At 23.8% G+C, this 12,655-nt stretch overlaps 1 long non-coding RNA gene across 1 annotated transcript; it reads right to left on the reverse strand.

Moving 5' to 3' along the window:
- Window positions 1-1,539: 1,539 nt before the first annotated feature.
- On the reverse strand, window positions 1,540-12,371 carry LOC149062567 (uncharacterized). The gene is made up of 9 exons (XR_016189330.1): window positions 12,270-12,371; window positions 11,292-11,387; window positions 9,343-9,438; window positions 8,380-8,475; window positions 6,419-6,514; window positions 4,458-4,553; window positions 3,495-3,590; window positions 2,517-2,612; window positions 1,540-1,633 (listed from the first exon to the last, which is right to left on the reverse strand). It is a non-coding gene; the product is annotated as an uncharacterized LOC149062567 (long non-coding RNA).
- Window positions 12,372-12,655: the final 284 nt, after the last annotated feature.

Raw genomic sequence — 12,655 nt, forward strand, 5'->3', positions numbered from 1 at the left:
AAAAAAATAGTCAAAATATCATAGTCCAAAATTATACAATGGAAATGGTGCATTTAAACAAATTTTTATCAAAATAAAATAGTCTATGTAAGAGTTCAACTAAATATGTATATATTAATCATCACATGATCTGAGAAGTTAAAATACTTTTTAAAGTGCAAGATAAACATTGAAATTACAGTTAAATTGAGAAAAACAATATTTAATAAAAACTCCCGTTTACTTTACAATACCTTACAACTATCAATACAAAAATATAATGATTTTTGGTATGCACAATAATATTCAGGGTAAATGTGAATGAATTTGAAGAGTAATTTATAGAAAATCTAAAAAAGCTGATAATAATATTATTGCAAAAATCAACTTGTTATTTTGAATGTAAATGTACAAGAATTGAATCACATTTTATGTGCCATCAAACATATATGAAAATAATGATAAATATTGAGTTAAAGTGATGGAAGTAACAATAAATCCAAAATGTTGATATTAGTTTCAAAGCATTAAATGATTGCAAATAAATTTGAGAAATTATTTACTATTGAATAACACTCATGATCATTAATACCATTAATTCATCTGCTTTACATAATTGTTGTTGAACAGCATTTCATTTGTGTTCTTAGTTGAATATCAGATTTGTGATTGACATAAGCGATTGCACTAGAAAAATAATTGTTTTATTAATTTGGTAACACACAGGAGGGTAAATAATAATTAATACTGTGGTGATCCAATATTCATAACACGGTGAAGGGTACTTATTACAATCAAATTATGCTTTATAGTTAATTTAAAATAAACCAATTTTAAACATTAAATAAATTAAGAATGTCATATAATATCATTCACATATATGGTCATATGCAAAAAGTAAAACATAAATTTAGACTTTTTTACTGAATTCTATAGAGCAAGCATCAGTGAATCCCTATGCACTATAAGCAATATGTGATAAAATAAAAAAAAATAGTCAAAATATCATAGTCCAAAATTATACAATGGAAATGGTGCATTTAAACAAATTTTTATCAAAATAAAATAGTCTATGTAAGAGTTCAACTAAATATGTATATATTAATCATCACATGATCTGAGAAGTTAAAATACTTTTTAAAGTGCAAGATAAACATTGAAATTACAGTTAAATTGAGAAAAACAATATTTAATAAAAACTCCCGTTTACTTTACAATACCTTACAACTATCAATACAAAAATATAATGATTTTTGGTATGCACAATAATATTCAGGGTAAATGTGAATGAATTTGAAGAGTAATTTATAGAAAATCTAACAAAGCTGATAATAATATTATTGCAAAAATCAACTTGTTATTTTGAATGTAAATGTACAAGAATTGAATCACATTTTATGTGCCATCAAACATATATGAAAATAATGATAAATATTGAGTTAAAGTGATGGGAGTAACAATAAATCCAAAATGTTGATATTAGTTTCAAAGCATTAAATGATTGCAAATAAATTTGAGAAATTATTTACTATTGAATAACACTCATGATCATTAATACCATTAATTCATCTGCTTTACATAATTGTTGTTGATCCAGCATTTCATTTGTGTTCTTAGTTGAATATCAGATTTGTGATTGACATAAGCGATTGCACTAGAAAAATAATTGTTTTATTAATTTGGTAACACACAGGAGGGTAAATAATAATTAATACTGTGGTGATCCAATATTCATAACACGGTGAAGGGTACTTATTACAATCAAATTATGCTTTACAGTTAATTTAAAATAAACCAATTTTAAACATTAAATATATTAAGAATGTCATATAATATCATTCACATATACGGTCATATGCAAAAAGTAAAACATACATTTAGACTTTTTACTGAATTTTATTGAACAAGCATCAGTGAATCACTATGCACTATAAGCAATATGTGATAAAATAAAAAAAAAATAGTCAAAATATCATAATCCAAAATTATACAACAGAAATGGTGCATTTAAACAAATTTTTATCAAAATAAAATAGTCTATGTAAGAGTTCAACTAAATATGTATATATTACTCATCACATGATCTGAGAAGTTAAAATACTTTTTAAAGTGCAAGATAAACATTGAAATTACAGTTAAATTGAGAAAAACAATATTTAATAAAAACTCCTGTTTACTTTACAATACCTTACAACTAACAATACAAAAATATGATTAAAAATATAATAATTTTTTGAATGCACAATAATATTCAGGAAAAATGTGAATGAATTTGAATAGTAATTTATAGAAATTCTAACAAAGCTGATAATAATATTATTGCAAAAATCAACTTGTTATTTTGAATGTAATTAAACAAGAATTGAATCACATTTTATGTGCCATCAAACATATATGAAAATAATGATAAATATTGAGTTAAAGTGATGGAAGTAACAATAAATCCAAAATGTTGATATTAGTTTCAAAGCATTAAATGATTGCAAATAAATTTGAGAAATTATCTACTATTGAATAACACTTATTATCATTAATACCATAAATTCATCTGCTTTACATAATTGTTGTTGATCCAGCATTTCATTTGTGTTCTTAGTTGAATATCAGATTTGTGATTGACATAAGCCATTGCACTAGAAAAATAATTGTTTTATTAATTTGGTAACACACAGGAGGGCAAATAATAATTAATACTGTGGTGATCCAATATTCATAACATGGTGAAGGGTACTTATTATAATCAAATTATGCTTTACAGTTAAATTAAAATAAACCAATTTTAAACATTAAATATATTAAGAATGTCATATAATATCATTCACATATACGGTCAAATGCAAAAAGTAAAACATAAATTTAGACTTTTTACTGAATCTTATAGAACAAGCATCAGTGAATCACTATGCACTATAAGCAATATGTGATAAAATAAAAAAAAATAGACAAAATATCATAGTCCAAAATTATACAATGGAAATGGTGCATTTAAACAAATTTTTATCAAAATAAAATAGCCTATGTAAGAGTTCAACTAAATATGTATATATTACTCATCACATGATCTGAGAAGTTAAAATACTTTTTAAAGTGCAAGATAAACATTGAAATTACAGTTAAATTGAGAAAAACAATATTTAATAAAAACTCACGTTTACTTTACAATACCTTAAAACTATCAATACAAAAATATAATTCCAAATATAATAATTTTTGGTATGCACAATAATATTCAGGGTAAATGTGAATGAATTTGAAGAGTAATTTATAAAAATTCTAACAAAGATGATAATAATATTATTGCAAAAATCAACATGTTATTTTGAATGCAATTGTACAAGAATTGAATCACATTTTATGTGCCATCAAACATATATGAAAATAATGATTAATATTGAGTTAAAGTGATGGAAGTAACAATAAATCCAAAATGTTGATATTAGTTTCAAAGCATTAAATGATTTCAAATAAATTTGAGAAATTATTTACTATTGAATAACACTCATTATCATTAATACCATGAATACATCTGCTTTACATAATTATTGTTGATCCAGCATTTCATTCGTGTTCTTATTTGAATATCAGATTTGTGATTGACATAAGCGATTGCACTAGAAACATAATTGTTTTATTAATTTGGTAACACACAGGAGGGTAAATAATAATTAATACTGTGGTGATCCAATATGCATAACACGGTGAAGGGTACTTATTACAATCAAATTATGCTTTACAGTTAATTTAAAATAAACCAATTTTAAACATTAAATATATTAAGAATGTCATATAATATCATTCACATATACGGTCATATGCAAAAAGTAAAACATAAATTTAGACTTTTTACTGAATTTTATAGAACAAGTATCAGTGAATTACTATGCACTATAAGCAATATGTGATAAAATAAATAAAAATAAAAATATCATAGTCCAAAATAATACAATGGAAATGGTGCATTTAAACAAATTTTTATCAAAATAAAATAGTCTATGTAAGAGTTCAACTAATTATGTATATATTACTCATCACATGATCTGAGAAGTTAAAATACTTTTTAAAGTGCAAGATAAACATTGAAATTACAGTTAAATTGAGAAAAACAATATTTAATAAAAACTCCCATTTACTTTACAACACCTTACAACTATCAATACAAAAATATAATGATTTTTGGTATGCACAATAATATTCAGGGTAAATGTGAATGAATTTGAAGAGTAATTTATGGAAATTCTAACAAAGCTGATAATAATATTATTGCAAAAATCAACTTGTTATTTTGAATGTAAATGTACAAGAATTGAATCACATTTTATGTGCCATCAAACATATATGAAAATAATGACAAATATTGAGTTAAAGTGTTGAAAGTAACAATAAATCCAAAATGTTGATATTAGTTTCAAAGCATTAAATGATTGCAAATAAATTTGAGAAATTATTTACTATTGAATAACACTCATTATCATTAATACCATTAATTCATCTGCTTTACATAATTGTTGTTGATCCAGCATTTCATTTGTGTTCTTAGTTGAATATCAGATTTGTGATTGACATAAGCGATTACACTAGAAAAATAATTGTTTTATTAATTTGGTAACACACAGGAGGGTAAATAATAATTAATACTGTGGTGATCCAATATTCATAACACTGTGAAGGGTACTTATTACAATCAAATTATGCTTAACAGTTAATTTAAAATAAACCAATCTTAAACATTAAATATATAAAGAATGCCATATAATATCATTCACATTTACGGTCATATGCAAAAAGTAAAACATAAATTTAGAATTTTTTACTGAATTCTATAGAGCAAGCATCAATGAATCCCTATGCACTATAAGCAATATGTGATAAAATAAAAAAAAAAATAGTCAAAATATCATAGTCCAAAATTATACAATGGAAATGGTGCATTGAAACAAATTTTTATCAAAATAAAATAGTCTATGTAAGAGTTCAACTAATTATGTATATATTACTCATCACATGATCTGAGAAGTTAAAATACTTTTTAAAGTGCAAGATAAACATTGAAATTACAGTTAAATTGAGAAAAACAATATTTAATAAAAACTCCCGTTTACTTTACAATACCTTACAACTATCAATACAAAAATATGATTAAAAATATAATAATTTTTGGTATGCACAATAATATTCAGGGTAATTGTGGTTGAAATTTGAAGAGTAATTTATAGAAATTCTAACAAAGCTGATAATAATATTATTGCAAAAATCAACTTGTTATTTTGAATGTAAATGTACAAGAATTGAATCACATTTTATGTGCCATCAAACATATATGAAAATAATGACAAATATTGAGTTAAAGTGTTGGAAGTAACAATAAATCCAAAATGTTGATATTTGTTTCAAAGCATTAAATGATTGCAAATAAATTTGAGAAATTATTTACTATTGAATAACACTCATTATCATTAATACCATGAATTCATCTGCTTTACATAATTGTTGTTGATCCAGCATTTCATTTGTGTTCTTAGTTGAATATCAGATTTGTGATTGACATAAGCGATTGCACCAGAAAAATAATTGTTTTATTAATTTGGTAACACACAGGAGGGTAAATAATAATTAATACTGTGGTGATCCAATATTCATAACACGGTGAAGTGTACTTATTACAATCAAATTATGCTTTACAGTTAATTTAAAATAAACCAATTTTAAACATTAAATATATTAAGAATGTCATATAATATCATTCACATATACGGTCATATGCAAAAAGTAAATCATAAATTTAGACTTTTTTACTGAATTCTATAGAGCAAGCATCAGTGAATCCCTATTCACTATAAGCAATATGTTATAAAATAAAAATAAATAGTCAAAATATCATAATCCAAAATTGTACAACAGAAATGGTGCATTTAAACAAATTTTTATCAAAATAAAATAGTCTATGTAAGAGTTCAACTAAATATGTATATATTAATCATCACATGATCTGAGAAGTTAAAATACTTTTTAAAGTGCAAGATAAACATTGAAATTACAGTTAAATTGAGAAAAACAATATTTAATAAAAACTCACGTTTACTTTACAATACCTTACAACTATCAATACAAAAATATAATTCCAAATATAATAATTTTTGGTATGCACAATAATATTCAGGGTAAATGTGAATGAATTTGAAGAGTAATTTATAAAAATTCTAACAAAGATGATAATAATATTATTGCAAAAATCAACATGTTATTTTGAATGCAATTGTACAAGAATTGAATCACATTTTATGTGCCATCAAACATATATGAAAATAATGATTAATATTGAGTTAAAGTGATGGAAGTAACAATAAATCCAAAATGTTGATATTAGTTTCAAAGCATTAAATGATTTCAAATAAATTTGAGAAATTATTTACTATTGAATAACACTCATTATCATAAATACCATGAATACATCTGCTTTACATAATTATTGTTGATCCAGCATTTCATTTGTGTTCTTAGTTGAATATCAGATTTGTGATTGACATAAGCGATTACACTAGAAAAATAATTGTTTTATTAATTTGGTAACACACAGGAGGGTAAATAATAATTAATACTGTGGTGATCCAATATACATAACACTGTGAAGGGTACTTATTACAATCAAATTATGCTTAACAGTTAATTTAAAATAAACCAATCTTAAACATTAAATATATAAAGAATGCCATATAATATCATTCACATTTACGGTCATATGCAAAAAGTAAAACATAAATTTAGAATTTTTTACTGAATTCTATAGAGCAAGCATCAATGAATCCCTATGCACTATAAGCAATATGTGATAAAATAAAAAAAAAAATAGTCAAAATATCATAGTCCAAAATTATACAATGGAAATGGTGCATTGAAACAAATTTTTATCAAAATAAAATAGTCTATGTAAGAGTTCAACTAATTATGTATATATTACTCATCACATGATCTGAGAAGTTAAAATACTTTTTAAAGTGCAAGATAAACATTGAAATTACAGTTAAATTGAGAAAAACAATATTTAATAAAAACTCCCGTTTACTTTACAATACCTTACAACTATCAATACAAAAATATGATTAAAAATATAATAATTTTTGGTATGCACAATAATATTCAGGGTAATTGTGGTTGAAATTTGAAGAGTAATTTATAGAAATTCTAACAAAGCTGATAATAATATTATTGCAAAAATCAACTTGTTATTTTGAATGTAAATGTACAAGAATTGAATCACATTTTATGTGCCATCAAACATATATGAAAATAATGACAAATATTGAGTTAAAGTGTTGGAAGTAACAATAAATCCAAAATGTTGATATTTGTTTCAAAGCATTAAATGATTGCAAATAAATTTGAGAAATTATTTACTATTGAATAACACTCATTATCATTAATACCATGAATTCATCTGCTTTACATAATTGTTGTTGATCCAGCATTTCATTTGTGTTCTTAGTTGAATATCAGATTTGTGATTGACATAAGCGATTGCACCAGAAAAATAATTGTTTTATTAATTTGGTAACACACAGGAGGGTAAATAATAATTAATACTGTGGTGATCCAATATTCATAACACGGTGAAGTGTACTTATTACAATCAAATTATGCTTTACAGTTAATTTAAAATAAACCAATTTTAAACATTAAATATATTAAGAATGTCATATAATATCATTCACATATACGGTCATATGCAAAAAGTAAATCATAAATTTAGACTTTTTTACTGAATTCTATAGAGCAAGCATCAGTGAATCCCTATTCACTATAAGCAATATGTTATAAAATAAAAATAAATAGTCAAAATATCATAATCCAAAATTATACAACAGAAATGGTGCATTTAAACAAATTTTTATCAAAATAAAATAGTCTATGTAAGAGTTCAACTAAATATGTATATATTAATCATCACATGATCTGAGAAGTTAAAATACTTTTTAAAGTGCAAGATAAACATTGAAATTACAGTTAAATTGAGAAAAACAATATTTAATAAAAACTCACGTTTACTTTACAATACCTTACAACTATCAATACAAAAATATAATTCCAAATATAATAATTTTTGGTATGCACAATAATATTCAGGGTAAATGTGAATGAATTTGAAGAGTAATTTATAAAAATTCTAACAAAGATGATAATAATATTATTGCAAAAATCAACATGTTATTTTGAATGCAATTGTACAAGAATTGAATCACATTTTATGTGCCATCAAACATATATGAAAATAATGATTAATATTGAGTTAAAGTGATGGAAGTAACAATAAATCCAAAATGTTGATATTAGTTTCAAAGCATTAAATGATTTCAAATAAATTTGAGAAATTATTTACTATTGAATAACACTCATTATCATAAATACCATGAATACATCTGCTTTACATAATTATTGTTGATCCAGCATTTCATTCGTGTTCTTATTTGAATATCAGATTTGTGATTGACATAAGCGATTGCACTAGAAACATAATTGTTTTATTAATTTGGTAACACACAGGAGGGTAAATAATAATTAATACTGTGGTGATCCAATATGCATAACACGGTGAAGGGTACTTATTACAATCAAATTATGCTTTACAGTTAATTTAAAATAAACCAATTTTAAACATTAAATATATTAAGAATGTCATATAATATCATTCACATATACGGTCATATGCAAAAAGTAAAACATAAATTTAGACTTTTTACTGAATTTTATAGAACAAGTATCAGTGAATTACTATGCACTATAAGCAATATGTGATAAAATAAAAAAAAATAAAAATATCATAGTCCAAAATAATACAATGGAAATGGTGCATTTAAACAAATTTTTATCAAAATAAAATAGTCTATGTAAGAGTTCAACTAATTATGTATATATTACTCATCACATGATCTGAGAAGTTAAAATACTTTTTAAAGTGCAAGATAAACATTGAAATTACAGTTAAATTGAGAAAAACAATATTTAATAAAAACTCCCATTTACTTTACAACACCTTACAACTATCAATACAAAAATATAATGATTTTTGGTATGCACAATAATATTCAGGGTAAATGTGAATGAATTTGAAGAGTAATTTATGGAAATTCTAACAAAGCTGATAATAATATTATTGCAAAAATCAACTTGTTATTTTGAATGTAAATGTACAAGAATTGAATCACATTTTATGTGCCATCAAACATATATGAAAATAATGACAAATATTGAGTTAAAGTGTTGAAAGTAACAATAAATCCAAAATGTTGATATTAGTTTCAAAGCATTAAATGATTGCAAATAAATTTGAGAAATTATTTACTATTGAATAACACTCATTATCATTAATACCATTAATTCATCTGCTTTACATAATTGTTGTTGATCCAGCATTTCATTTGTGTTCTTAGTTGAATATCAGATTTGTGATTGACATAAGCGATTACACTAGAAAAATAATTGTTTTATTAATTTGGTAACACACAGGAGGGTAAATAATAATTAATACTGTGGTGATCCAATATTCATAACACTGTGAAGGGTACTTATTACAATCAAATTATGCTTAACAGTTAATTTAAAATAAACCAATCTTAAACATTAAATATATAAAGAATGCCATATAATATCATTCACATTTACGGTCATATGCAAAAAGTAAAACATAAATTTAGAATTTTTTACTGAATTCTATAGAGCAAGCATCAGTGAATCCCTATGCACTATAAGCAATATGTGATAAAATAAAAAAAAAAATAGTCAAAATATCATAGTCCAAAATTATACAATGGAAATGGTGCATTGAAACAAATTTTTATCAAAATAAAATAGTCTATGTAAGAGTTCAACTAATTATGTATATATTACTCATCACATGATCTGAGAAGTTAAAATACTTTTTAAAGTGCAAGATAAACATTGAAATTACAGTTAAATTGAGAAAAACAATATTTAATAAAAACTCCCGTTTACTTTACAATACCTTACAACTATCAATACAAAAATATGATTAAAAATATAATAATTTTTGGTATGCACAATAATATTCAGGGTAATTGTGGTTGAAATTTGAAGAGTAATTTATAGAAATTCTAACAAAGCTGATAATAATATTATTGCAAAAATCAACTTGTTATTTTGAATGTAAATGTACAAGAATTGAATCACATTTTATGTGCCATCAAACATATATGAAAATAATGACAAATATTGAGTTAAAGTGTTGGAAGTAACAATAAATCCAAAATGTTGATATTTGTTTCAAAGCATTAAATGATTGCAAATAAATTTGAGAAATTATTTACTATTGAATAACACTCATTATCATTAATACCATGAATTCATCTGCTTTACATAATTGTTGTTGATCCAGCATTTCATTTGTGTTCTTAGTTGAATATCAGATTTGTGATTGACATAAGCGATTGCACCAGAAAAATAATTGTTTTATTAATTTGGTAACACACAGGAGGGTAAATAATAATTAATACTGTGGTGATCCAATATTCATAACACGGTGAAGTGTACTTATTACAATCAAATTATGCTTTACAGTTAATTTAAAATAAACCAATTTTAAACATTAAATATATTAAGAATGTCATATAATATCATTCACATATACGGTCATATGCAAAAAGTAAATCATAAATTTAGACTTTTTTACTGAATTCTATAGAGCAAGCATCAGTGAATCCCTATTCACTATAAGCAATATGTTATAAAATAAAAATAAATAGTCAAAATATCATAATCCAAAATTATACAACAGAAATGGTGCATTTAAATAAATTTTTATCAAAATAAAATAGTCTATGTAAGAGTTCAACTAAATATGTATATATTAATCATCACATGATCTGAGAAGTTAAAATACTTTTTAAAGTGCAAGATAAACATTGAAATTACAGTTAAATTGAGAAAAACAATATTTAATAAAAACTCCCATTTACTTTACAACACCTTACAACTATCAATACAAAAATATAATGATTTTTGGTATGCACAATAATATTCAGGGTAAATGTGAATGAATTTGAAGAGTAATTTATGGAAATTCTAACAAAGCTGATAATAATATTATTGCAAAAATCAACTTGTTATTTTGAATGTAAATGTACAAGAATTGAATCACATTTTATGTGCCATCAAACATATATGAAAATAATGACAAATATTGAGTTAAAGTGTTGAAAGTAACAATAAATCCAAAATGTTGATATTAGTTTCAAAGCATTAAATGATTGCAAATAAATTTGAGAAATTATTTACTATTGAATAACACTCATTATCATTAATACCATTAATTCATCTACTTTACATAATTGTTGTTGATCCAGCATTTCATTTGTGTTCTTAGTTGAATATCAGATTTGTGGTTGACATAAGCGATTGCACTAGAAAAATAATTGTTTTATTAATTTGGTAACACACAGGAGGGTAAATAATAATTAATACTGTGGTGATCCAATATTCATATCACGGTGAAGGGTACTTATTTCAATCAAATTATGCTTTACAGTTAATTTAAAATAAACCAATTTTAAACATTAAATATATTAAGAATGTCATATAATATCATTCACATATACGGTCATATGCAAAAAGTAAAACATAAATTTAGACTATTTTACTGAATTCTATAGAGCAAGCATCAGTGAATCCCTATGGACTATAAGCAATATGTGATAAAAAAAAAAAAATAGTTAAAATATCATAGTCCAAAATTATACAATGGAAATGGTGCATTTAAACAAATTTTTATCAAAATAAAATAGTCTATGTAAGAGTTCAACTAAATATGTATATATTAATCATCACATGATCTGAGAAGTTAAAATACTTTTTAAAGTGCAAGATAAACATTGAAATTACAGTTAAATTGAGAAAAACAATATTTAATAAAAACTCCCGTTTACTTTACAATACCTTACAACTATCAATACAAAAATATGATTAAAAATATAATAATTTTTGGTATGCACAATAATATTCAGGGTAAATGTGAATGAATTTGAAGAGTAATTTATAGAAATTCTAACAAAGCTGATAATAATATTATTGCAAAAATCAACTTGTTATTTTGAATGTAAATGTACAAGAATTGAATCACATTTTATGTGCCATCAAACATATATGAAAATAATGATAAATATTGAGTTAAAGTGATGGAAGTAACAATAAATCCAAAATGTTGATATTAGTTTCAAAGCATTAAATGATTGCAAATAAATTTGACAAATTATTTACTATTGAATAACACTCATTATCATTAATACCATGAATTCATCTGCTTTACATAATTGATGTTGATCCAGCATTTCATTTGTGTTCTTAGTTGAATATCAGATTTGTGATTGACATAAGCGATTGCACTAGAAAAATAATTGTTTTATTAATTTGGTAACACACAGGAGGGTAAATAATAATTAATACTGTGGTGATCCAATATTCATAACACGGTGAAGTGTACTTATTACAATCAAATTATGCTTTACAGTTAATTTAAAATAAACCAATTTTAAACATTAAATATATTAAGAATGTCATATAATATCATTCCCATTTACGGTCATATGCAAAAAGTAAAACATAAATTTAGACTTTTTTAGTGAATTCTATACAGCAAGCATCAGTGAATCCCTATGCACTATAAACAATATGT

The sequence above is a fragment of the Diuraphis noxia genome, unplaced genomic scaffold (assembly GCF_037042655.1).
Source record: "Diuraphis noxia isolate RWA-SAM2 unplaced genomic scaffold, SU_Dnox_SAM2 contig0001, whole genome shotgun sequence".
Classification (NCBI taxonomy): Eukaryota; Metazoa; Arthropoda; class Insecta; order Hemiptera; family Aphididae; genus Diuraphis; species Diuraphis noxia.